Source organism: Sebastes fasciatus, chromosome 3, assembly GCF_043250625.1.
Source record: "Sebastes fasciatus isolate fSebFas1 chromosome 3, fSebFas1.pri, whole genome shotgun sequence".
Lineage (NCBI taxonomy): Eukaryota > Metazoa > Chordata > Actinopteri > Perciformes > Sebastidae > Sebastes > Sebastes fasciatus.
Window position 1 is genome coordinate 23,821,526 of NC_133797.1, and position 27,890 is coordinate 23,849,415.

Here is a 27,890-nt window from a genome sequence, read left to right on the forward strand (position 1 = left end):
TCTATTTCTACAGTATCTGTCATGCACACACTGGCATCAGCTGAAGAAGCATCACTCAGACACCTCAAGCTGTTCATTTCCCTCCTGTCTTGATACATGCAGCCAACTGTAAAATGTTATAAAGCAAGCATCAGTGTGTCCGCTGAGCACATGCACACACACACACAACTAAAATCCCTTTTTTTTCACTGCCACTTCCTGATAAACACATTATGGTTAAAAGTATTCATGCGACCTGCAACTCTGCCACGAGCGCATGTTTGTGTCTCTGCGTGCCTGTCAGATTGTGTTGTTCATTTTGTGTGTGTGACAGACACCGGTGAGCTGGTGACTGGTTCAACGTAATGGAAATGCTGCTCACCTGCTATCCAGGTTGCTGCTGTGTTGACAGAGTGAGGGACAACCTCTGCTGTGATGGTGGGACCGGCAATTGAGATAAATGATGGAAATAATGGAACACTATGGTACAAACACACAACAACGGATAGCATACGTTCAGCTATATTTTGTGTTACAACCGCCAGCACTGTGACACATCATGATTACTGACTTCCAGAAGCCATCTGCTTTAATCATAGGCTATGTAAAATTTTAGATATCTAAATGGATGATTTGAAGTGAGCAGATTGTGTTTATGGTCTCTGTCATGGTGTCATTTTTGGAGCTGAAGCAGCCAGACTAAAGCAAAGGGTACACTAACCCGATCTCATGGGAAGGCGTATAAAAAGTGTCGTGAGAATGCATTTTGGCCTTTCCGCGTGTCATTTTTAAGGTCCAGGCACACCAAGCCGATATCAAAGAACTAGCGCATGAAGGCCAACTATTGCGCCGCCTCACGTTGCCTTTGTCTTGGCCGACAAGTTGCATTTGAACACACCGCTGATTGCTAAAACTGACTGACCGCCGATCGTCCGCTTGGTGTGGCAGGACCTTTACGCCAAACAACAAAACTACGGTAATGGCTGCAGTTAAGATTAGGCAACAAAACTACCCACTTAGGTTTAGGAAAAACATAATGGTTGGGCTTACAATAAGTACGTAAACTAAGTAAAATATGTACAGAAACACAAAAACAGAAGTACGGAAACCACATCACAAATATCACTAAAAAAGAACAACTCTTTGGGACACAAACACCGATCTCCTGGTTGAAAGTCCTGTGTTTGTTGGACCTATCCGCCCACCGTAAGCAGTCTCTCTCACTTTTTATTCAACATCACTCAGCACAGACTACATGGCGTACAAATGACACGCCAAAAGCAAGAACGGTGTTCTTATTGCACATGTAATGACTTGTGAATTACCGTGTTATTCATACAACATTTTGGGCGGCGGGCTTGGTACACCCAGGTTGCACATGGGAAAACTCTCTCTGCTAGAAAGAGACAAAATGCAGTGTGTTGCATTAGTTCACTTGGTGCATTGGACAAGATTTTACAGCAGAAATGCTAATTTTTGTCCTAATCTCCTTTTATTTAGGAAGAGCAGAGGAATGTAGTTATGTGAAGGATGGTTATACAGCTTGGAACTGGGCTTCATTTTGTTCTGTGTCAATAACATTGCAGCCTCGTCTGGTCTGTAAAACATTTGTCAAAGTGGTAATTTGGCTTCAATGATCTATCTTAACATTTTGCTCCACCTGCTTTTGTCATCTTGCACCTCCTACAGTTTTGGCCCTGAGCTGGGACGTGGCCACCGAATGAAACGACAGCAGCTGTCTCGGCTGCACAGCCATTAAAACTCATCTGTACTTTTTAGTGCGTGGTCTTGAACTTGGCATTTGTGCACACTGGCAATTTGGAGGGCTTTCATGCCAACTAATCATGTAACATAATGTCAGTAAACTGCACATGGCTGGAAAATGCTTGCCAAAGACTGTTGGTAAAGTCCAGCTTCGCTTGATGGAGCTGTGACTCATCTCTCTTTTTGTTGCGCTTTGCTTGAACTCTGGATAAGAAATATTCTGAAATGTGAATCTCTAGAAGAAAAATTAATTATGTTTCCAGGGCTGTTGCAAATTACTTCACTTATCCTGATTTTAGTGCTATAAACTTTTGGGTTGGGTATAATGTTGCTTTTTAGATCACAAAGATGACAGTTTTAAAACTAATTAAATACTGTGCCAGTTTTTCCTTGACAAAATTGAGTGTACGTTTGGATCGTTATTTAGCCTCCTTTGCGACAAGCTAGTACAGTATGACATGGTTGGTACCAATGGATTCCTTAGGTTTTCTAGTTTCATATGATGTTTTACCCAGAGTTGAACATTCTTCAGCTCTCGGCGACCAGAAAAAAACACAAAACGTGCAGTGCTGAGCGCCTCGGCGCTGTTTGTAACATAGTAAACCATCACTCCCAACTTGTCAAATACCACCGTTTGGTAAGCGCCCCTCAGCATCTGAAACCGACGCACGGAGGCACCCTTTAGCAACAGTGTGTGACGAACCAGGCTTTCAACTAACTCCAATGTAAATCCACTCACGAGGTTTATTTTGAAAGGACGCTATGCATGTAGGGAGCGTATATTAACGCACTGTCCCTGGTCCGTCCAATATATGAGGGGTACCCCATGCGTCGGTATCCGATGCCGAGGGGCACTGACTAAGCGGCGGTATTTGACGAGTTGAGAGTAAGAATGTGTAATAGTGTAAATACGCGGTGCTCCCATTGCAAAGAATTCAAAAAAGAAAACAAAACATGAGGATAGTGGTTGTGGCTGGCTTGTCAATAGCATTGCAGTATTATGGTTATTGTGAGAGCCCTGTGTTCACCCAGCGGCATCAATTACACAAATACTCTGATTATGTGGTCAGGAGGACACTGGAGACATTTCCCACTGATACCAAAACAACAATAGGCTACTTATACAATAGAGACCAAATCCTCTGTGTCTCTTTTAGTTTGGAGTTCTTCTCTAATGCTGCTCTACTTTGTGATTTTGGCTGGTAAAATGTTTGTAGTTTCACATAAAAATCCTGCCAAGGGCTGTTTTAACAATGTAATCAAACATTTCTAAACTCTGCAACCAATTCCAGCATCATCCTCCGTCATCTGGTTTGGCTTGTTTAAACTCAGAAGTGTCATCTTTCTCAAAAATCTAATAGTGTATTGTTCCCTGGTCTGCACTAAACCCCAAATTGCCAAACAGTAGCTGCAGGACACCTACAGTCTCAACATCTCAATGACACAACAGGACAATGGACTACATGGCCTCTCTCTCTCTCTCTCTCTCTCTCTCTCTCTCTCTCTCTCTCTCTCTCTCACACACACACACACTGAATAATAAACATTAGTATGCCTTTGTGTTTGCTCATGTGTGCAAATACAGTTGTGTGTGTCAGCAGAAAATGCACATAGTAAACATAACCCACAGTACTGTACGTTCACAAACACACATGCTTTTAAGAAACACCCAAAGGACCTTCAAGAGCATAATTTGATCTGAACCCATCTGAGAGTAAACAAGAGTGAGAGAGTGTTGACTGGATGTAAACGGTCACAAACACGGTGAAATACGCTCTGGTTCACAGCAAAATACACACACACACCCAAGTCCGGCCAACGATACTCGCGGTCAGAAATACACACAGCGGATGCATCGATCTCCAAACAGGCACATTAGTCGCTTGCTCTGACATAACCACCGCGGTTATAAAGTACAACATGGATTTAATTAGTGGAAATATTTTGCCGGCGGTATTGCACAATTTGGTATCGTTGTTGGTAATCACCAGAGGCCCCATGATATGATATTATCACACTTCAGTTATGATACGATCTTAATATATATCGCAATATATTGTGATTTATTACCTTTTTTCAACTGCAAATTATGCAGTTTGGTTTATAATAAGATACAGTTTTCACTCTGTTCATCTCAGAGTTTTCATTGACATATCTTGAGGTCAGAGGTCAAGGGACCCCTTTGAAAATGGCCTTCGTCTATTCCCTAGGTTTTCTGGTTTCATATGATGCCAGTATCTTCACTGTATTCACTGATTGTTAAGAGGTTAATAGTTTATATAATAACAGATTGATACTTGACATCCATGTAACGTTATCCAGCTGTTAATTCACAGTCAGCATTTTTTTTACCAGCTGTCCTTTCTACATTTGTCAGTTTAAACTGTGTTGTTTTTAGCCTGGATTATGACTTTAACTTCTTCGTATTTGTAATATTATCTGACAATCTGCGCACTGAGCTTTGATTGGTCAGTAGGCGGTGCTTTTATATGAGTTGATCTCTTATCTGCAAAATAATCTGCTGCGGAGCAGGTTACGTGTGCAGCATAAGTTACCACGGTGATCTACCCCGGAAAGAGGTGAATCACCATCGTAGGACTAAAAACCCAGGGTTAACCCTGAAGTTACCTTGCTAACCCTAAATCCTGCTTCATAGTACAGGCCTCTGGTTGGGTCAGAGCTATGGAATATTAAATCATCCACCTCAGGTGTGCATAATAAACCAAAGGTTATAAACTTCTTTTTAAATTACAAAAGTGTGAAATGATGCCCATGAGAAACAGGTAATTATCGCTTATCATATCGGCTCCATATCGTGCATCCCTAGTTTATATGAATGTGTTTCACTCAGTACCTGTGAGAGCTGGCGTGTGGCTGCTTTGTAAATGTGTGTCTGGATAATGGAGAAAGCAGTGATTGATGGAAAGGTTAATCATTCTTGACAGATGGTATGTGCTACTAAATCAGCATTAGGTGAAGTCAGACTGTGTGTGTGTATGTACAACAATGTGTGCGTGCCTGCTAAAGCTCTAATGAGCGGGTTTCCGCCGTGAAGGGAGGGGGGACTCGGCCAGTCAGGCATCATGGGAACCAGCAGCCTCATTATTTTCAGTGTATGGGGACGAGAAAACAACACTGTGTCCACCTCCTAACTTATATTGTGAGTGTGTGTGTAGGAAAGCTGCTCTGTGACCTGAAACACAAAGCAGCTACTAACCAGGTGGGAGCCGAGGTCAACACCTCATCACGCCAAGGCTTCAGCCGACTCGGTACTAACCACCAGAAACGTTGCCAAGGTCATTTCATAGCAACTGTGACTCGAGAGGTGTGATTGGAATGACCCTACATGCGGAGGATGTGTGTGCGTGATCAGATGAGACACAGTAAACCTTTAGTCTAAACCTCATAAAATCTGTTGACCTAAGGACACTGCTTCACTGAATTGGCTAATAAAAAGCTGACATGCACACAAACACAGCTTTAATGCATAGCTGGTTGATTTGCTAAGACATGCATTACAGCCACAACGCTTCCACGCGCTACATACATAAAACATGATTCTGTGTAAACTAAATGCCTTCGCACAAGCAAACTCACGCACAGCCGCCCCGAACATGAGCACGCACATTCACACCTTAGTTGGAAAGGAAGGAAGGAGCAGGCAGCGAGCCACTGTTAGCACAATGTGATAAATGTGTTTTTACATCCCGGATACACACAAAAACTCTCACACAAACACATGCACTAACAGAAGAGGAAGGAGAGTGAAAGAGAAACAGAGAGGGGTAGGTGTTGCGATGGAGGGGAAGGAGAGATTGTGATTGAGATGAGGAATACGTGTATTTCTGTGTATTTAAAATGCATAGGTTTATGTATGAACTAGGGTTGGGCGACTGGATGAATATATTTGTTCTCAGCAATTGGCTAAGTACATCGCCATCGCCGTCTGCCTCTGAAGAACGATAGCCGATCAGCCGCTGCTCAGTGGGCAGAGAGAAAAAAACGTGCAGAGTCGGCATATGTTCACATCTAGCTTGGTAAAATAAGGGTTTATTTCTATCTTACTGGAGTTGGTGATTGTTGGAAAGATTAACCAACACGGTTTTGGGGAGTTTTACTTAGTTACTGTTGAGTTGAATGAAGTGTTTTACGATGCTGCTAGAACAGCTGATCTCAACAGCTGAAACTCAGAGAGGCAGCGGAGAGGGGGGCTGTGCGCCGCGCGTGCACAAACACCTGCATGAATATATCTGCAATCGACAGTTGTTTGGCCCGTTGGAAAAATGTAACATATCACCCAACCATAGTCTCTACACCCTTGCAATATTTAGATATTTGCAGTATTACAAACTAGGTGTCTATGACAACATTCAGGAGAAAATACTGTATTAAGTTACTGCTAATGGAAACCAAACATTTCTTTCTGCTGCAGTTTCACATTAAAACACATTTAACTGGCGAAACACGAGTGGACTTTCACTGGATATTTGGCCTGTCAAAATTAACGCAATAATAATGCATTAATGCAAAATTTGTTTTAACGCCACTAATTTCTATAATGCATTAACGCAACTTGCAATTTTGAGGTTGTAGCAGGCTCAGTTGTAATGCTTGAGTGAAGATACTGGTATCATATAAAACTACAAAACCTAAAGAATCCATTGGTACCAGCCACATCATACTAGCTAAGATATGTGAATAAAAATGGGTACCCACGAGTTCTCCCCTTTATCACCCACTTTATGATAATCAAATGCAGTTTGTGCACTCCCATGTTGATAAGAGTATTAAATACTTGACAAATCTCCCTTCAAGGTACATTTTGAACAGATACGAAATGTGTGATTAATTTGCGATTAATCTCGATTAACTACGGACAATCATGCGATTAACCGTGATTAAATATCTTAATCGATTGACAGCCCTACTTGAAATGCAATGTGTTTGTTAGTGAGCTTGACTTTTTGACAGCTATCTTTCATCAAAACTGCATCTATAAAAACAGGACAGCGGTCATTTTCGGCATTTTTTTGACAGTGGATCAGTTTTAAATATTGCAGGGAGTAATGGAGGAAGGAAGGAGCAGCCACTGTGAGCTGTTAGATGTAGAGCTGCAGGCGACAGGCTGAACACCTCCAACTTCTCAGCGAGGTAACCAACTAATTTTGGCTATTCGCAGACTCATGCCGTGCGCAGCATAGAATCCGATCAGGGTCGCATTCAGAATGATGGAAAAAGGCCAATTATTGCCTGACAATAGTTTTTTTTTCTGCCCTTATTATTCTGTGACTTGTGGTATTAAACCACATTGGCTGTTACAACCTGTAAATAAGGTGTCACCAAATCAACCAGGACTGAAATCTTAAGGATTGACACTTAAAGCTGCATACAGACTGTTAACAAAAAAGAAGCTGTGTTTACAAAAACGCAAGGGGGCTGCATTAGGCATGATGCTACACATACTGATGAGAAGATCAAATACAATCCAGGAAATCTGGTTTGAGTGATGTATACCCAAATTTAAAAGATTATCAGATGCCAAAACAGCTGCATGTTAGAAAGTAATCTGACATGAATGTGTAGTTAACTGGCTTTTACAGAGCTGATCTTAACCTCATACAACACCACTATTGACCGTGAGTCGGCTTTATCGCCCAATATCAGTGGTCGACCTCGCTAATGCTCTCGAATGGGAGTAAATCCTTGAGGAAAAGTCCTCCCAAAATAGTGTAGGCTGTTAAAGCAGCAGATAAATGCCCTCGATTTCGGAGGTTTTCACATGTGGGGTTTAAAAGGATGGTGGTGGGTGTTTTGAAGTGGGGTTGTATGAGGTACTTATCCATAGTCAGTGTATTACCTACAGTAGATGATGGTTGGCACGGCCCCAGTTTGGAGAACAGACAGGAGTACTGGCACGGGAGCAAAGCATTGTACTGCTGCGGATGGGGCAGCAGCAAAACGTATTTTGGCCACCTAAAAGAATCAATATCAGTTTAAGTGTACGCTATATTTAGAATATTTTCACTGCTTTACTTGCCATCAGGCGGCCCTTTCCGATGGGGAACTGAACTGAAAGTGAAACTTATCCGTGCTCTCTTCAAAGCCACCAGACACGTTAAAAAAAACAGTTTGGATAAGTTTCACTTTCAGTTCAGTTCCCTGTTGGATAATATTCTAAATATAGCGTACTCTAAAGGTGCTTTCACAAGCCATAGTGCGTTTGGTTCGTCTGAATCAATAAAATTTATACTTTTGGTTAGTTTTCTATTCAGTCTGGTTCACTTTCACAGTGCACAAATAAAACATTTTTTTTGCTGAGGGGTGTGTACAAAAGAGCAAATTTATCTTTTTCGTCTTGAGAGCTGCCACTTCTATGCAGTGAATCACAGGCTTTAACCATTGCTGTCAAAAAAAATGTCACTTTGAATTGGCGCTGATCTACTGTGCACACGAAACCCTCCAGTTTATCTTGAATGTCATTATTTAGCACATTCTGTATGTTCTCTTCGGTCCTGATGTCAAGCAAACATCAGACTTCTGCAGAAGTCCAGGTCAGTCCTCTCCCACTCATGTTAACCTGTCCTTTACCTGTGTCCATCTCAACAAATGCCCGAACAGGCAGCCTGCGTTTTGGTTCGCTTGGAAACGGTCATGACCACCTCTTGAAAGCGGTCTCAGACTGGCTGTTTTGGTCCGCATCAGATTTCGATTACTGCGTCCACAGCTGCCCAAACAAATTGCACCAGGGGTTGAGCCACTCCAGAGTTTAATTGAAATTAACTCAATGTTGGTTTGTGAAAGTGCCCTTAAACGGATATTTATTGTTTCTTTTAGGTGACTTACGTATGTTTTGCTGCTGCCCCCGTCCACAGCAGTACATTGCTTTGGTTCCGTGCTGGTACTCCTGTCTGTTTCTCCAAACTGGGGATGTGCTGACCGTCATCTACTCTAGGTAATACACTGACTATGGATAAATACCTCATACAACCCCGCTTCAAAAACACCCAAACTATCCCTTTAATGCTACACATACTTTTGGCCAAAGAGAGTACTGAAATCAGTGAGTGACTGTAAACTGGAGAGGCTAGAGAATAAGAAAGCCATGGTATTGAGCTGTTAAGGGATGCTGCTTGTGAAAAGGCACCTCAAATAATTAACCAAAATAATATAATACAGTCAAAACAGTTAAGAAATCATTTCTCACCTCCGCTGTTTGTGTAAATACACTGTGAAGAATTGCTTACTCAACCAGCATAACACAGTTTGATGGACATCTCTGAGCGAGCTGGAGGTGCTGCATCAAAGCTTCCTTTGCACGGTTACAGTTCAACTCAGACACATCAAGCTGTTAATAATCTGTTTGACCACCGTCATATTTCACCAGCGCTTCCTCCTTTGTTATGCCAACCTCCTCATTTCTCTGTGTCGTGTTTGAATACTTGGCGAACATGCACATATTAAAAGGGCCATTCAACACCACTCAGATGTATCGTAATGCCTGCTACTCTTTTTATACGTCGTCCACTGAAGATGAAGCACATCCATAAAATCGGAGGTTGTTGAGTGTGTCGAAACCACAAAAAGAGATTAATTCAAACTGTCAAATCTGATTAAACTAGAACCAGAAAATAAAGAATAAGACATAACTTTTTTTTAAATTTCTTGACTGAGTCATCTTCTGCATCAAGTTACATTTCTTCTAAATGATTTATGATGTTTTGTACCAAAGTTTTTTGCCCGTATTTCAAAAAAAACATATTTATTTCCTTCAAAGATAAACCAGCTGTGTTTGACATATTGGTCCCGATAGAAGTCAGATTCAGTCTGTTTCTGTTTTTTGTTGATATTTCTTCATTATTCAGCTCCGACATGCTTGAAAAATGTGACTTTAACACTTCTAGAAGGGCAGGAAAATCCACTACATTTGATGATTTTATGCTCTTATCTTCAAAGTGACATATTTTCCTGAAAACATGTGATACGATGTAATACAGGCCCTTACAAAGCCCTTACAATGCTCTCGCTGAGCATTATAAATCTCTCTTTATCAATTCTCCCAGATAACATCTCACGTACACAAACTTGTATCATTTACAAGTGAACCAGCCTGTTCCTAAAGCAGCAAGCGTCCTTTATATCTGTATGTTTGAACAAACAATATGCTCCCATTCAAATAATGCAGTGGTGGAATTTATCAACTGTAGCTACATTTACTCAATCCTGAGATACCTGTGCTATGTGTATTTTCATGTTCTACTACTTTTTAACTCTACTTTAATACATTTTAGATGGAAACATTGTACTTCATAGCCCACTATGTATATTTGCCAACTATAGTTACTTTGCAGAAGAAGATTTTTACATATAAACCATAAAACCAGATTATAGAATATTATGTTGTAGATTAAACTACCCAACATTTTATAAAGTACTTAAACTAACTTGACCAGGATCCGATAGTATAAAAAGCCATAAGAAAACTAAAAAAGTCATAGGATAATATGTCACAAAAATGACACAAAAAGTCATAGTATAGAAGTTCATAGCATGTCACAAAAACAGTTATAGTATAGTATGTCATACAAATTATAGCATGTCATAAAAAGTCGCAGTATTGTATGTCACAAAAAAGGCATAGTATAGTATGTCATAAAAAGTAATTGTATAGTATGTCACAAAAATGTCATAGTATATTATGTCATAAAAAGTCATAGTATAGTATCGTCGTGGACACGTGAGGACCATTATCGTGGCAGACCAATATCGTGTTGAACGAGAGTTAAATACTTTTAGCTGATAATACTCTTGTAATTTTATCTAAATTAGATATTCGATGCAGGACTTTAACTTACCTTTTCTTAACCCTTTTAAGAAGCTGTGAACACTTCAACATAGGATACAGTTACCTATTTATTTAAACATCCTGCAGACAACATTAGCATTCATTTGGAGTCGTGTTTGTTTCCACGCGGTGAATGTAAGTCTAATATTTACTCTCCTTTTAGCTCAGTTTTTGGTCTCTGCCAACTCCTTTGGGAAAAATCTGGATCATCAGCTGCTACATTAGCTGCTAACTTTGTCTATCTGGTGTTTGGTCCTACAGTTGGTTTTTAGAGCTTTTACGCTGAAAACAGCTGCCGGGAGAGTCTGAAAACAACACGATGAGAGCGGTGATAGCCGGGAGGTGAACAAAACAGCCAAGTTGTGGTATATCTGAATCACATAAATATTCCACTGGATAAAGAGCTTTCCCAGATGAATATTCATGTGGTGAAACATAGTTGGGCACTTCTACAAATCTATTCCAAATGAAGCACCTCACATTCATACCTGCTATCACAGGACTTAGGCTCTCTCTCTCAAACACTGTTTGATGCTGGAAATGAGCTCTTTCTTTCACGGCACCTCACCTGCCTTTCTCACCACAAAAACAACTTCTTCACAGCTTATTTTTGGTTTTTCCTCTGCCTCAGACGACAGACTGGCATTGTTTTGGATTTGTGACGAGCTTATAGTTCTAAAGCGAGGATGAGGGATTATTCTATTAGTCATTTTTCCTCACCAAAATAATGTACTGCGGAAGATTTAATATGGTTTTAGGTGCTGGGTGGAAAAGATCTGACTAGGCTGCAGATTTACAGCGAGGTTTCGACCATTTTGCATAATCCCAAGAGACATCTGTCTGTGAATGTGAGTCCCACCTTGCAAATTTCACATTTGAAGAATTCAAATTAGATGCTTTAGGACAAGACGCACAGACTTTTGCAAACAGGCTAAGATGCTAATTTCCAGGAGATAATCGGCTATTTGAGGCTAATCTTTGTTGCCCCAAAGCATGTACACACTTTGAAATCTGATTCTAATTAAAACCATAACTTTTTAAAGCGTGTGTGGTGTTGTGGCGGGTCTGTGTGAATGAAAGGTAAACCCTCAACCAGCAACTCTCCAGTTGCAGCTCTGTTAATCTGTTTATATTATTTGTTCATTGGTTTTTCCTTGTTTGCAGAACTCAGTGGTTAAGAACCACTTTTGTCTCAAGTTAGCTGAGACACACACACACGCACATGCACCCGCACACGCACACACAGTCTGTTATGCTCTGTCCCTCTTTGTTCCTGGTAGTTCCTCTGCATATGAAATACTCCTCCTCATACTATGTGATCCGTTTTTGTTGGTTTTCGGTTTTGTTTTCCTCGCGCGTTACTAGACGATCGTCTGTCACATCGCGGAGGCGTCTGTGCACGTGCGGCGTGAAAATGTGTGGGCTCGTGTTAAAACGAGGAGAAGTAATGTGGCTGATTTTGATCTTCTTTCAACTGTCAGCCGCCTCTGCATCGTCTTCTCTACGTCCATTTTTTGCTCCGTCTGTCTCATCTACGGCTGTCACAGCTACGCTGCGGAGACAAATGAACCACGAGGATGCAGACAGGATCTTCCCGGGCCTTTTTTTTCCCCTCACATGCATCATGTGCAATTGCTTTTACGAAACTTCTCCTTATTTTTAAGACGTTAGCATAATCGGTGTAAACAAAAGAGACTATCACTGAGAGGATTGGCAGCCTCTACACTCACTTTTCACGAACTCTGGTTAGGCTAGGCACCGCTGATCAAAATATGAATCAATATTCTGTTACTGTAACGCCTATTTCTCGCCTCAAATGTTTTCAGAAACATCTTGTAGTTTACTGTTCAGCTGTAAAATTAGAACTCTCTCTCTGAAATGACCTGTGATTGCTCAAAGTCTCCCGTTCTCCCTGAAAACAGAGCCATGACATCTGCTCAGAGAAAGCAGGCTCCAGCTGGGCTCTGACTGGTTGTTTTCCTCTGGTCATGTTGCAGATGCCATTAGGAGCACTGGAGGACAGAGCAGCACATGATTTGTTTCAGATTATCTGTCTCATGCACTACTGTCAGGATATAGTGACCATTTTATACAAATAACTTTTTTTTTATTATATTTGCTCCAACCTTCCTACTCCAGCTTTAAGTAACCGACCGGTCCCGACTTCGGCAGGTCTTCATACAGGTTCAAATCAGGAGACAATACCTGCCTGACCTTTTTATGCATTCATTCAAAACTCAACATTACTGCTCCTCTACACACGAGTTTGTGACATCTGCTCTTTTGTTTGAAGATTTCAACACTTTTTCATCAAGAGCATCAGTGTTTGTCGAGTGCACCTCAAAATTAATGCATTGAGCACGCCACCATCTTTTCGGTCTCATTTTTGTCTGTTGCTGAGTCATAGAGCCACAGATGTCTTGTTTTCTTAACACAAGTGAAAAAAGAATCTGCTAGTGCACCATCTTCCTGTATGACTCAACTTTTATCAAGGCTTTTCTAAAAATAAGCGTGATTACCTTGAAAGACGACAGAGTAAAAGCCAAATATTGTAACACTTTATTCTACACATAAAACAGTTAATTTGTATTGGGAACAGGTTGAAACTCACATCGCACTGGTAGATTTGTTTACTTGTTTTCAAACAATAAAACTTTTACGGTAATTAATGACTTAACAATGTGGAGATTTGTGCAGCGCAGATAAACAGATTCATTGCTGTTGAAGAATGTGAAGGGAATGAGAAATTTGTAGAAAAATAAATTACAACATATTTATCTGCAGTAGAAAACCCAAGGAGACGATAAATGTATGCAGATGTATGCCAGAGTGAGGCAGGAGGACAGGAATTTATTATTTATGGGAAATGTGGTCTTAATTTGAACAAAAATCACACAAGGAAAATAGAAGCTCTCAACTATCTTTAATATTGTCTGCTTTGTAATTATTCATTTGACATCAATGTTTACAACTGGCACACGCAGCAGCTGTTCAGTCAGGTAGATACATGGATAATTAGAGTGTGGTGCTGATGATGGCTGTGCTTTATCAATAACCAAGATAGATCTGCTCTGCGCGCTGCTCCGACTCGTCTAATTTGGATGTTTATTGGAGCCTACACCCAACCTGAGAGATATTGGACGACTTTAATGATGTGTTATCAGACTGAGCACACTTCTTCTTTCTACGTTATCAACGTGAGCTATATTAAAGGAACATGCTCATTCTTTATCTTGGCCTCAGTAACATCTGTAAGGAATATGGTTCACAAATATGTTTCTACAGTATTGAACACACAAATATTTCTTTTCAATAAATGTAATATAAATCCACAAATATATGTGTATAAAAGTATTTAAATTTTCATCAAAATCATATTTATATGTTGTTACATTTATATACAAACTGTTGAACCTGCATTTACAAACTGCTTGTCTTGTGTGCACTGCATTTGTGTATGGGTTTTTTGAGACTCCCCTGACGTCGCCCGATCCACAAATGCCTTTTTTTCAACAGGAAATTATTTGTAGCCAATCAGATGTCTCCTTTTCAGCCAATCACATGAGCTTGCCACCAAGAGGGTATGATATGTGGAGAGACTCATTTATATATAAATCCAAAAATACATTTGTGAATCTTTCTGTGTGCATTCATTAATATTGAGACTGATCTGACCCCATAGGTTCGAAGCACAAACAGTTGCGTAGGCACAAAACGAAAAACATGCATACGGTATGCAGTGTTTTTACCAGGTGGCTAAAAACCTGTCTTTTTAAAAAGAAGACTGGTTTGAGCGGATTCTCAACTGAATTTTATGATCCACACATCCAAAAATTTGTGTTTTTTCTGCTGCTATTCACCATAGTTTGCAGTAAATGATGTCCAAAAAAAAAAGTTTCATGTAGAGACTGAAGAGAAAAATATGGAGAAAGCACCAGTGGGTCCATCTAGGAATGGCAACAAAAACAAATAAAACATAGATCGCCAAACTAGAGTGTCTGTTATGAAAATAATGTTTTTATAATCACATTTTTTTAATATCATTTTTGAACTACACAATTTACTTCCTGTGTGACGTGTTTTTGTTTATTTATATTAGACCTAAAAATATAATGAGCTCAGCAGATTTCACAGCCTCCACCGTGACTGAACACTGACACACCTCCTCTGAGCATAAACTTAAATCATCATCATAAGCCAGAAAATAAGACTCGCTCTGTTCCCAGTCTTGCATAGTCAGCATACACTAACAGCCCCGCAGCAACCATTGTATCATTACGCACCATTTCATACTGCGAGTCATAACAGCCTCGTGATTGATCACTTAGGAACGAGTATAATTTATTATTCGACGTGTATTTTAGTGCATGTTTGGACTGATGTGTAAAGCTGTTTACTCATCGTCTTGCTGGAATAAAAATCCTGCTTGTAGAAATGACTCTGCGTGAGACTCTATTGAGACCTCATGACTCAACCTTGTGAACAGATTAAAGAGGCACTGGTGGCACTGCATGATTAGTTTGTATCACGTGTTCTGCCAGCATGAGCATGAGTCAAGTCAAATGTTGACCATTAAAATGACACAGCATCAGAATATTTTGCTTTTACAGCTGAGTTATTAGTGTTTTTACATAACTGAGAACAAATAGAGTTAAACAGGGATAACTTATTTTTGTAGGCCAACCAGGAAGTTAGCATCACCCTGGTTCCCTCGCCAAAAAGCTAATGGGATTTTTCTATTGGGTTTTGGATTATTGCAGAAAATAAGCTCTGTGGCAAATAAACGTTTATGATACTTACATGTTTTGTTTCGTAAAATAATCTCCACAAATGAACACCACTTTTATCATTTTTGAAGTGTGAATGCAGTCGCCAGAAGTAAAAAACTAACGTTAGGCTATAAATGAACTACACCACGGTTGCATGAACACGAGTATACACAACGAGGCTGTAAAGGCAGACGAGTTGGCGTGATGACGTTTAGTAGATTCAATATTTTAATCGATTGACAGGCCTACTAAATACCCAATCAAAAAACCCATCAACTTCCAGACGAGGGAACCAGAAGTGATAAAATGATAACTAATTTCTGGGTTTAAGGATTCATTCCTGTAGCACTCTATAATTTCAATGCATAATTATGCAGGCTGTGATCATGCAAGCCCTGATTATTGCTGTTTTGTTTATTTTCATTGTTCCAGGATTTTACCAAGTCAACATTTAAAAATGCACAGGTAAAATTTTTTTGCTTTCAAGTCAAGTTTTCAAGTCTCCAATGAGTCAGGTCTTCAAGCAGTCCAAGTCAAGTCTCAAGTCCTCATTTCTGTGACTTCCTCTGCATAGCACACATTTCTGTTGGGTAAATATTGCAAAAGTGGAATGCAAGTTATTAATGGATGTTGTTATAAAGGTTTCTTTTATGGGTACTGTTCAATAGCTCTCTTTCACTTAGAAACTCCTTTTATATATTGCTAATTTGTTTTCCCAATTACATTGTGCAGGAGACACAATTACTGCCTGGATTGTGTTAGTAGACAAAAAGGTTTTTCTATTGAATGAAGCGCTACATTTTGGTACCACACACAGATTATGTGAGTACTTAAGTGACTTTTTCCACCCCATTTATATCAATAATGGTAGGCTAAAAAACAGAAACACCTCTCTGTATAATGCAGTGCAATTCAAACAACATCCTGCAAAATGGTCATAGAGTTGATCAATACCTCTCTGAAACTGTTCCAACAACATTGAACATTAAAACTTTCATGAAGGATTTATTGCAGGATTGTTGCATTAAGGCCCAGAAGACTACAAAGACTACAGCCGGTGGCCAACTACCACGTACGTTCTGCGCCTGTGTGAGATGAAATAACTCTCCACAACAGCAGGTGGCGGTAGTCTGTATTTGTCATTCAAAAAGGGAACCAGGAAGACCAAGGACGGCAGATATACAAGCCGTTGTTATGATACGTACATGAAACAAAGCGGCGTTCGCCGACCATTTCACACCACTCTCACTCACAACTTAACGTCAATCTAGATGGCCATGTCGTTGTGAAATGATCAGACGAGATGAAGATGAAAAATGAGAAGAGCCTTCTGTGTTTTTCCTCTTGACTTTACTCGTTTGTTTGCTTTCCTCACGTCCTTTTCTCTTCTCGTGCAATGATTAGTTTGAGCTGAACAACCAATCAGAGTGATTTCGCTCACTGATGGGAGCCGAACCAATTCCACATGCTGAATTTGCAGAAAAAACTCAGACACGGGCAAACTAGAGCCGATGGTGCGTGAGTGTATTCTGCTTAAAAATATTAAATAGAATGGTTAAAGTAAAGTGTTACCAATGTGATTTAAGTCTACGACACCAAATAACATATTGCCCATGTTCCATATCACATACAGATCTGTTAGCACTAATGAAAAAAATGTGTGTGTGCGTACGTATATCATGATTCTGTTTTTTAATAAATAGCTATTTCTGAGTGAAAGTGACATATGCATTGTTTTTGTGCATATGTATAATCTATTCATCCGCCCGCTGCGCTGCACAAGACGCACGGAGCAGTACTTGTCTCTCCTGTCAGATATATCTGCCCTCTTGTAATCTGAAATTCCACTTTCCCCAAAATCCCTCGTCTCTCCACGCACTCCTCTGTTCACACCCAATCACCCCTCTCTTCCTCTCTCCTGCCCCCTTTTTCCTCTCTCTATCTCTTTCCTTCTCTTTCTCACACACACAAACTTTTGACAAGTTGTTAAATGTGAGCTCTCCATCTTCTTTCTCACACACACAGAGGTAAACACAGCCTGGCAAAAATAGCATTCATCTCTGCATCCATCTCTGATTCTGGGCTCAAAGATGAGAATCCATTGGCAGGAAATTCTCTCTTTCGCTCTCTCTCTCTCACACACAAACACACACACACGCAATCTCTCTCTTTCTATCTCAACACACAAATTGAATCTGTGGACTTGACAGGGCAAGAGGACAGGGAGGACGAATAAAAATCACCTCATTACGAACACCCTTACATACACACATCCCCTCGCACACACATGCACATACGCAGACAGACATACACAAACAGGTCATTCATACGCATTAGGGGTGGAAATAGAAAAGCCTTGAATCCTGGTCAAAAGTCATTTGGTGTGTAAATGCTGACAGGCGAGAGCAGCAGGCCACATGAGATCAGAGACGCTGTTTGGCGGAGATACCACAGGAATAACGGAGGGACGGACGGAGCAACGGATCAACAATGATGTGTACAGTGGTGGAGGTTGGAATAACGATGATTATGATTAAACTGATGACTGTTGAAGGTCACAGTGACGATATAAGCGATGGAAGTGACGATAATCATGATGTTCTCTCAATCTTTATCTCGTCCCTTCCCTCAGTGATGAAGACCGTGATTTTCCAGCTGCACATGAATGTTGTCGATGGTCTTTGAGATAACTCCGGGTTTGACTGACAACTTCCTGCAGTGCGACCGTGACTGCAATTTAGAGTCCAAGGTGCAGCTGAAGAGATTATTGATCGAGGCAGATAGGTTAGATATTATCATAAGAATACCTACAAACTCGCTTGCTGTTAATTTTGTTTCAAGAATCTTAATTTGTTCACAGCTCTGATAGACAACATGGGGTACAAGTTTGAATTATTCAGTTTATTCCACCAGATGAATGATTAGTGCGTACAAATTAAAAGAATGGGAAAAAAAATCTGTTATCTCATGAAGTATATTATAAAAGAATGTTAAACCTGCAATAATTGATACCATGTAGGCCACATGGAGGCAGTAGAAGCAGGTGATGAAAACATACTAACTAGGGCTGTCAATTGGTTAAAATATTTATATATACAATATATATGTCCATAGTTAATCGCGATTAATTGCAAATTAATCGCACATTTTTTGTCTGTTCAAAATACCTTAATAAGAGAAATATACTTGCTTTATCCAAATGTATTTTTTATTTATCACTGGAAATCAATTACCAATACAAAACAATGACAAATATTGTCCAGAAACCGTCACAGGTACTGCAATTAGAATAAAAAATGATGTTAAATCATAACATGGCAAACTCATGCCCAACAGTCAACAACAGCTGTCAGTGTGTCAGTGTGCTGACTTGACTATGATTTACCCCAAACTGCATGCGATTATCATAAAGTGGGCATGTCTGTAAAGGGGAGACTTGTGGGTACCCAGAGAACCCATTTTCATTCACATATCTTGAGGTCGGAGGTCAAGGGACCCCTTTGAAAATGGCCCTGACAGTTTGTCCTCGCCAAAATTTAGTCTAACTTAGTAGCATTATTTATCCTCCTTCGCAACAAGCTAGTATGACATGGCTGGTACCAATGGATTCCTTAGGTTTTGTAGTTTTATATGATGCCAGTATCTTCACTCTCGTTTTAAAACAATCTGTTGTCTAATGCGCTAAAAAAATTAGCGTTGTTAAAATGATTTTGCGTTAACGCGTTATTATCATGTTAACTTTGACAGCCTTACTTTAAGCTCTTCAGCTCTGATTGTTTTCGGTCTCCACCAACAACTGAAGCTGTTGCTGAAAAGAATGCTGTGAGAGCCTGAACCAAAACAGTAACGTTTTGGCCGTAAAACCAAAGAAACGATCCGTAGAGCTGAGGAGAACTGAAAATATTGATCATAGCCACTTTAAAGACAGCACATGTTAACCCCTGAATCAGTTTGCAAGTGATTGACAGCCGGCTCTCATAGACAGCAGCTGGACAGCAGACCTCAGATCAGCTCCTACTGCTTGTTTTCCTCCGGTCTGTGAAATCTCGCAGATGCCGTTAGGAGCACCGGAGGGCACAGAGGCACATGATTTTTTTCAGGTTACCTGTTTCATGTACTACTCTCACGATATAGCGACCGTTTTATAAAAATAACTTTTTTTAAATCATATTTGCTCCAATCTCGCCTATTTCAGCTTTAACTTCAATTACTGTATATATTTTTTTACTTCCCAACATGAAGGTCCAGCACGAAGGCTTTGAAACATTAAGGCTGTTTCAAAGCCTTCTCCAGGCTGCCCAAAATAACATCCTGGTGGATAAATTCTTGAATGTTTACCAAGAAAAGGAGTCAAATTGAAATATACTGAGTCTAAACATACTGGAATCGGCATAAAATATCCACCAAGTGTTTTTTAACTGTAGAATATCACTACCCACGGGTTTCCAAATTCCCAGATAAAATACAGAGGATATAGCCTCAGTGTCCTCAATGATAGCTACAGCTCTGTCCCGTGACTGACAGGATCAATCTGGCGGAGAAAGTAAAATAGCAGCAGACCCTTAACCTGCCTTAACTACTGCTCCACACCGCTCAGTGACCAACAGATCAGACTGTGGTTGTACTGGACAGCTTCCAGGTGTGAATAACTGTAACAATATTAACCTGAGGGAATTGATTCATTAATTCGAGGGAACCTCAACACTGAACAGCAGCTGCTAAGCTTCTGCAAACACTCTGGGTGCTCCTCCCTTCCAGACGAGTATAAACACAACATCATGCGATGAACTGCATTTCACACCGCCACACTCACTTGATGCGTATTTGAGAAAAGATTGGGGGAAAAGCAGACCTTGATATGCCAGATGCTACAGAATATATAGATCCACTGTAGTGTTTTAAAGGGTAAACATAAACTATAGCATTATCACTCTATACACACACAGCTTTAAAGCTGCGTGTACATTGAGCGTTCTCTGTTTTTCTGTTACAAATCCTGCCGTCCTTGCGTGGCTGTAACCCTTAAACCTTTGACAGCTCACAATTTCTCATAAAGGGAAAAGAAAATAGGATTTTCTGCACCTTCTCTCTCTCTTCCACACACACATACAGTCACGCAATACAAAATACACTCTCGTATTAGTGTCAGGAACGTTTTCCCAAAGGAAATAACGGGTAAGTCACATGATGAATATCCTGTTCACTCTAGAGCATGTGTGTGAGCACTTGTACGACTGCATGCAAGCCTTAGTTGTAAGCAGACTGTAGGTGTGAAGTTTATTCTTAATATTTGCTGCATGCCATTTTCTGTCTGGACTGTTAAAGCAATGTTTTGTATTCTGCTGACGTCTTCTCATCCAGCAGCGAAGGTTGGCGTTCAGAAGTAGAGACAGAGAGCAGAATGGAAAGCAGACAGAGGCGAAGAGGAAGGAGAAAAACTTTTTTTTTTTACCTTTGCAGATGGAGGACCTCCCCGAACCAGCAGAGCCTTCAGTATCGGTGCGCTTTTCACATCACTATCAAAAAGAGAGAAGGGGAGAAGGGAACAGGGAGGGGCGGGAGGAGACGGAGGGTGGTTAGAATGACAAAGGTGAGATATTTCTGAAAATCGTTTGGCAGCAGCGCAGACTGACAGTCTGCCACATTAAAAACCCCAAAACAGGGACAGCTAAGCAGCATCAGGATAGAAAAACCCAGGAGTGGAAATCAAGTCTGGACTCAGCTTTTTCCCTTGGTTACTGTGGTAAAGTGAAAATTGTTAAATCAGAATAAAATTAGTATTTATATAACACAATTAATAGGACACCTCAAAGCTCGATGTGTGTCAGAGGGGGAGGAGAGATAGACTGAGAAATGGGACACAGAAGAGAAAGAAAAGCTAGGGATTGTTGAAATAAGGGCTGTGTGAAGAGAAAACAGAGGGGGATTCCCATTAGAGAGAGACAGATGAAGGGACGGCTGAGGATGACAGCAACATCTGACAGTTGGCAATGATGATGGACAGAGAGAGGGAGACGGCGAGAAAGACCTCCTATTTCCAAGGCTAATCCGAGCCTCAAAGGAAAAACACAATTTCCCACAAAGAGTTCACAACCTTCTTTGTTACATGACTGTTCATCCTCAAGTGTCAAGTAGACCTCTGTGTGGATGTGTGTTTGGTCTATAAAGGGATATAAAAATGACTTCAATAATTCAGACTGTAAACAAAACAATAAGAGTAAGCCTGCAATAGCCCAGCAAAGAAAAACTATCTCTTACTTGTGGTCCTAATATTTTGTCCAGTCACCCACCAAAATATGAAAAGCTCCACTGACCACAAAACACAGACTCAAGAAATGATCCACAAACTTGATTCAACATCTTGGACACACCTTCACAAAGATATATTCACTGTTTTCTAAGCCCTGCCCAGTTAGTTACTGTTTTTACACCTTTAATTTTGGGGACTGAGTGCTGCAGCGACGGCGTTCAGTCCACGTCTGTCCTTCTGGTCTCAAACATCAGTCCTGACAATTGTGCTCCTATAATGCATAAATGGGAGGTTTGCAGGTCCGGTCGGGTACGGGTGGATGATTAACGCATATTTTTACATGTTGGTCGGGCGGTTTGGCTCTAATCCTATAGTATGACTTTTTTTCATGAAACTTTTCGACATCCTACAGTATGATTTTTTTCATTACATTTTTTAACATACTATACTATGACTTTTTTTCATGACATTTTTAAACATAATATATAATGACTTTTTCATCAAGATTTTGACATACTATAATATGACTTTTTTTTATAAATTATTTCGACATACTATACTATGACTTTTTACATGAAATTTTTTGACATACTGCACTATGACTTTTTTTCATAACATTTTCGACATACTATACTATAACTTTTTTCGTGACATTTTTCGTCAAACCGTAGTATGACCTTTTTTACATGAAACTTTTCAGCTTACTATAGTATAATTTTTTTTTCATTAAATTTTTTGACATACTGTACTATAACTTTTTTTTCATGAACATTTCGACATACTATACTATGACTTTTTTTGGACATACATTACTATGATTTTTTTTTTGACATACTATACTATTACTTTTGTTCAACATACTATAATATTACTTTTTTTATTTTTTCGACATACTATACTTGCGAATTTTGGCAAAGAAAAACTGGCATAGCCATTTTCAAAGGGGTCCTTTGACCTCTGACCTCAAGATATGTGAATGAAAATTGGTTCTCTGGGTACCCACGAGTCTCCCCTTTACAGACATGCCCACTTTATGATAATCAAATGCAGTTTGGGGCAAGTCATAGTCAAGTCAGCACACTGACACACTGACAGCTGAGTTTGCCATGTTATGATTTGAGTATATTTTCTATGCTAAATGCAGTACATTTTCTGGACAATATCTGTCATTGTTTTGTGTTAATTGATTTCCAATAATAAATATATACACACATTTGCATAAAGCAAGCATATTTGCCCTCTCCCATGTTGATAAGAGTATTAAATACTTGACAAATTTCCCTTTAAAAGGTACATTTTTAAAAGATTTGCGATTAATCGCGGTTAAATATTGTAATCGATTGATAGCCCTAAAATGAATATTTGGTATGTTTCATGTTGTATGTTGCAATGTTCCAGGATTTTATAAGGTCAAGTCAAGTCAAGCCTTTAGGGAGTCTCAAGTCCCAGAGTGGTCATGTCTTAAGTCAACTCATTAGGTCAAAGCTCTACAGCTCTAGTCTCTGCTTTGAACTAAATCTATTCAATCTACTGTGACTTGCACAATCTGAACAAACACGCACGCATGCACACACGCACGCACAGCGGTAACAAATTAATAGTTGTTGAGTGTTACAGCTGAAAGATTCTACTAACATGTGTAGCGATATTGACATGTGTTCGTGTGTGTGTCCATGCAGTCCTATGAGCCTGTTGGACAGAATAAACAGTCAGACATCCCTGAGCTCCCGTGGTCTGAGCTCTACTGCAGAGATCAGTTTTTCAACTCAAACATCACAAACGTTCTTTAATCACTGCAAGCTATGAAGACAAACTCCTCTAATACACAACTGCACACACACATACGCTCTACCATGAACCGTGAAGACTACTTAGTCTCAGAAGGATATTTTTAGGCTTCAGTCTACCTGGCCATTCCTGTATCTACGTCATTTGACATTAAAAAAACTCTCTGAAAACAACAAAAATGAAAATCATCCAGGTGAAGCAGCATGACATGGAAGAAGAAACAGAGGAGGTCTGGTAGCTTCGGTGGACAAAAAAGGAAAAACAAAAGAGAAACAAAAAGGGAAAACACAAGGGGAGAGATGGATGAGGAGCCTGCAGAAAAACAATAACTAAAAACAGAGGCTCTGATGCATTACTGCTGGCAAATTAGCTAAACATAGAAACTACTACAGAACTGTCACGCACACACTACACAGACACACTCACGCAGCACTCTTTAGCTATTCCTTGTGCATCAGCAGTGCGTTTGCTCCTCTGTAGTCCCCTTGACTGCGAACGGAGAGGACAACGGAGAGGACAACCGAGAGGAGCTGGTGTTTATTGTTATCGTCACAGACCAGTGTCTGTAAAGGCTAAAAACACAGTGACCAGTGAGCCCAGGAGCAGTGTGAGTGAGTCAGACTCAGCTGGTCTCCATCAGTGGGAGGTCTGCAGCGTGGGATATCGGATTTGTTGTGAAAAAAATAAAAAAATAATCAAGTTGTCCGCAGGCAAGCTCAGGGCGCACAGAGCCGGTCATGGCAGCCGGGGTCAGACCCTCCTGAATGTCATATTTTGTGACTGCTAAGCAACATATGTGTAATTTACTATATGATATACTGTATGTGATGTTTTAATAACAATGAGGGAAGTCTAAGGAGGATAAAATATAAAAAAGGCAGTGATCATAACAAGGCAAATGGTGATGATTTTATGGAAACAGATCAAATGGGTTAAACTGGTGGATCAACCCTCTTCAGCCACTTTGACTGTGTGTCAATTTCCTCATCCTGTCCTGCGTGTTTGCTTGGACTAAACCAAATTCCTTTTTTCCCCTCACACTGTTGTACCTTCTTTCATTTTGCACACACTTCCCCCAATGTGAAATGAAAAATACTGCGTTACTGTAAATTGTATACAGTTTACAGACACAATTAATGACATCCTTAATATGATGCACTTGGTTGATAACATGGCGTATATTAGATATTTTTGTCTTTGCTCCATTTTGTTGTGCTGATGTGAAAAGGCAGGAAAATCCATTTAAATTGTGTGAATGCCGCAGGTACAAAAGGTCGTAGTATGTCATATGAAAAGTCATAGTATAGCAGGTCATAAAAAAGTCATAGTATAGTATGCCATGCAGGGATGTAACGATTTTACAACGATACGATACGTATCAATTTCCATGGACTGAAAAAACGACGGGGAAAGCGCCTGTGGGTGAAGCTGCCCTCGTCAAGTGCATCGACAGCGCCTGAAACTCTGCCGACCGTCTCCTCTGCACCGCAGCGCTGGCAGTTCATGCAAACTGGTGCCCGTCTCCCTCTACGCTGCTACCGGGTGAGAGAGCGAGGAGTCCCGCCAAAGGGGCGGCGTTCATCTGCATGCGCGCCATGGACGTATGCTCGCCTGTGCTCGTACTGCAGAGCTGGCGCATGTCGATGATGTTATACACAGGGAGAGTGAACCGGAGTAACTTTTAACATTTCTCTACTAATAAAAGTGCTAAAAAAATACATCCATGTAACGTTTGTGGTGTCTAAATACAAGGTGCAAATTCTTAGTATCGATACAATCGATTATATACCTTGCAAATCGATTTTAGATCGATATACATCCCCCATGAAGGACAACTTGCCGAGCACATATCGATGTAGTTGGATCGTAGGAATATAAATCGATACATCAATGTAGAAGATGAATCGTTACACCCCTAATGCCATGTAAAAAAGTTATAATATAGTATTACAAGGCTTTGTTGAATACTCGATTCTGATTGGTCAATCACCGCGTTCTATGGTCTGTTATTTCTTTATAGCAGACCATTGCTATGGACGCAGTTCTTATCTTAAATTATTGATTTCTTAAGTAAGTAGTGGGTAATAAGCGGGATAATGTACAGCTAGTGGGTCATTGTTGTGAAATAAACCCCTTCAGGGTGATGTCAAGGTTTATTTCACAACAATGACCGGCTCCCTGCAGATTATCCCTTACGTATGCCATATGAAATGTCATAGTATAGTAGGCCATATTAAAAGTTATCGTATAATATGTCACATAAAAAGTCATAGTTTAGTTTTCTCTCTTATCACAGCTTTTAAATTTTGGCAGAAACACAACAGTCCCTTTTCCATTTAGATTCTGCCAAGACAAGCCACATGAAATATGCGTTTATTAACTGTGTTAAAGACGCTGTTCCCACATGTTGTACTTTTTGGAACAACGTTATTATGAGCAGCGTGTGTGCCGGATTGATGTGAAAGTGAAAATGATGTTACCTTGCCTAATCAGTCAGGTTTAAGAGCCCACTTGTTGTAAAGCATAAGCCATTGGAATAAAGGCTAAAGTCTTTTTCATAGAAGGGGCAGTAGCGGGGCAGATTGCTTAAAAAACTATTATATCTTTGGTGGTTCAATTTTATGTTCGTGCCGATTAGTGCAGGATGACGTCACCATGAAAGATTCAGCTTTCCAAGATGTTCAAGTGTCCGTTTTATTGCGTTTTTACAGCTGAACGAATCAATATTTTTATATTATCAATGGATTAAATGACTATGAATCACTGACTTTACAGCTCTCCTCAGCTCTATGAAGCTTTTAGTGTCTTCCAGTTCATTATTTTGATTTTACAACCCTCAACTTTTGGTTCAATGGTTTGGTTCACCCAAATCGCTCTTATCAACCTTCTTCGAGCAGCAGGAAGCAGATATAGTTAGAGACTACCTAGTGAACATAGTGGATAATTTCACAACTTATCAATACGATATTTCCCTCAGGAGTTGGTGGAGACCAAACCAGAGCTAAAAGCAGCAAGAATCCTGGACATTTGCACGTAGCCAGAAACACAAATCCAGATAAATACTTTGGTTTCTCAGTATCTGCTGGATGTGTAAATAACCACTGATTGCTAACACCTTAACAACTTCATAAGGTGATAATATGTCAATGTTTACAGCTTGTTGAACTGGCCCCAAAAGGCAACCTACTTGATCAACTACAGTATCAACAAGAGCACTTGATCTAATTTATGCCCATGCAAAAGCAGAACTTGAATCTACTTATACAGCTCCATCACTTTCTCCTCCACCGACAAATCACACCATGACTTGATGCTTCATTGCTGTTGAGCAGAAACCCGTTGCTGTCACTGACTGTGAGTGTTTGGTCGCGGGAGTGTGTGACGGTCTACTGGACTGTTAATGAATGCACAGACTCAAACCTGCTCTGTGGGACATCAAAAGACTCTCCCACGGCATTACGGATTACTTCAGTGTCTGTGTGGACACTTCCAACAAAAAAGCTGTTTTCCAAAGGACAAACTCCAGATGACAAAGCCATCAAATCCCCTCTAAATAGGAAGAGGAGAGCTCTCAGGGCTTTGGGACAGGGAGGACGTTAAGTCTGTCCAGAGGGAGCTAAAGAGGCGAATGGAGGATGGGAAGAACACCTACCAGGAGAGGACAGAGAACAATCTGCAGCAAAAACAGTCTGAAGGAGGCGTGGAGTGCGGTGAGAAGAATCGAGCAGGCAGACAGGACAAACCAAGAGACGAACAAGTGGACTGCTTACAGAGGAAACAGCTAGCTTGTAAAATTTTCATGCAGACTAGGAGCTGGCACTTGGACTTAATGACCCTTCCTTTCCCACTCCACAAGCACAAGAGTATACACTGATAGCAGCACTGTGATGACACATACGGCAGTGTTGTGTTAAAGTCCATTAAGTTTTTATCATTGAAAGAAAAAACACATTTTAGGCGATATATCAGAAATTGTTCTTTGGCCTCTGAGTGGACGGGTTAGTGTACATGACTGACCCTTCGCTAAGTCCCGCCCCTCGAACGCAGACTGGCCAATCATAGTGTAGCATCGGCCAGCTTCGACCAGGGTTCATTTTTAGGCTGGTTTTGTGGATTTCGAGCTAGTTGTGGTTAAACGTTGTGCCTGGGGAATGTGTAATAGTGATATTAGTTACCCAGAAAGGTTTAAAGGTCATACATGTTTCTAAAACGTTACATTTTGACGTAAAAACCTATGGAGCTAACATTAGCAGAGTATGTTAGTACATCATTAACTAGCATTAGTACTATGCTACGCAAGCTCCTGAAGGTTTACTGAATGTTTACACATGCTGCTTTTACTTTGTAATGATTGTAACAGTGAATAAAGACCTACCCGGCTTTACAGGAACAGTGTTCCTTAATTTCATTATCTTTTGTCTCGACCGCCAGGTGATGTTGGTTCACTTTTACACTGTGATCTGTAGGCTTTAGCTTCTGTCTTTATCTCTCTAATGTG

At 40.3% G+C, this 27,890-nt stretch overlaps 1 pseudogene; it reads right to left on the reverse strand.

Annotated features, from left to right (window-relative positions):
• LOC141764461 (protein ELFN1-like) overlaps positions 1-27,890 on the reverse strand; it is a 143,335-nt pseudogene that overhangs the window by 31,203 nt on the left and 84,242 nt on the right.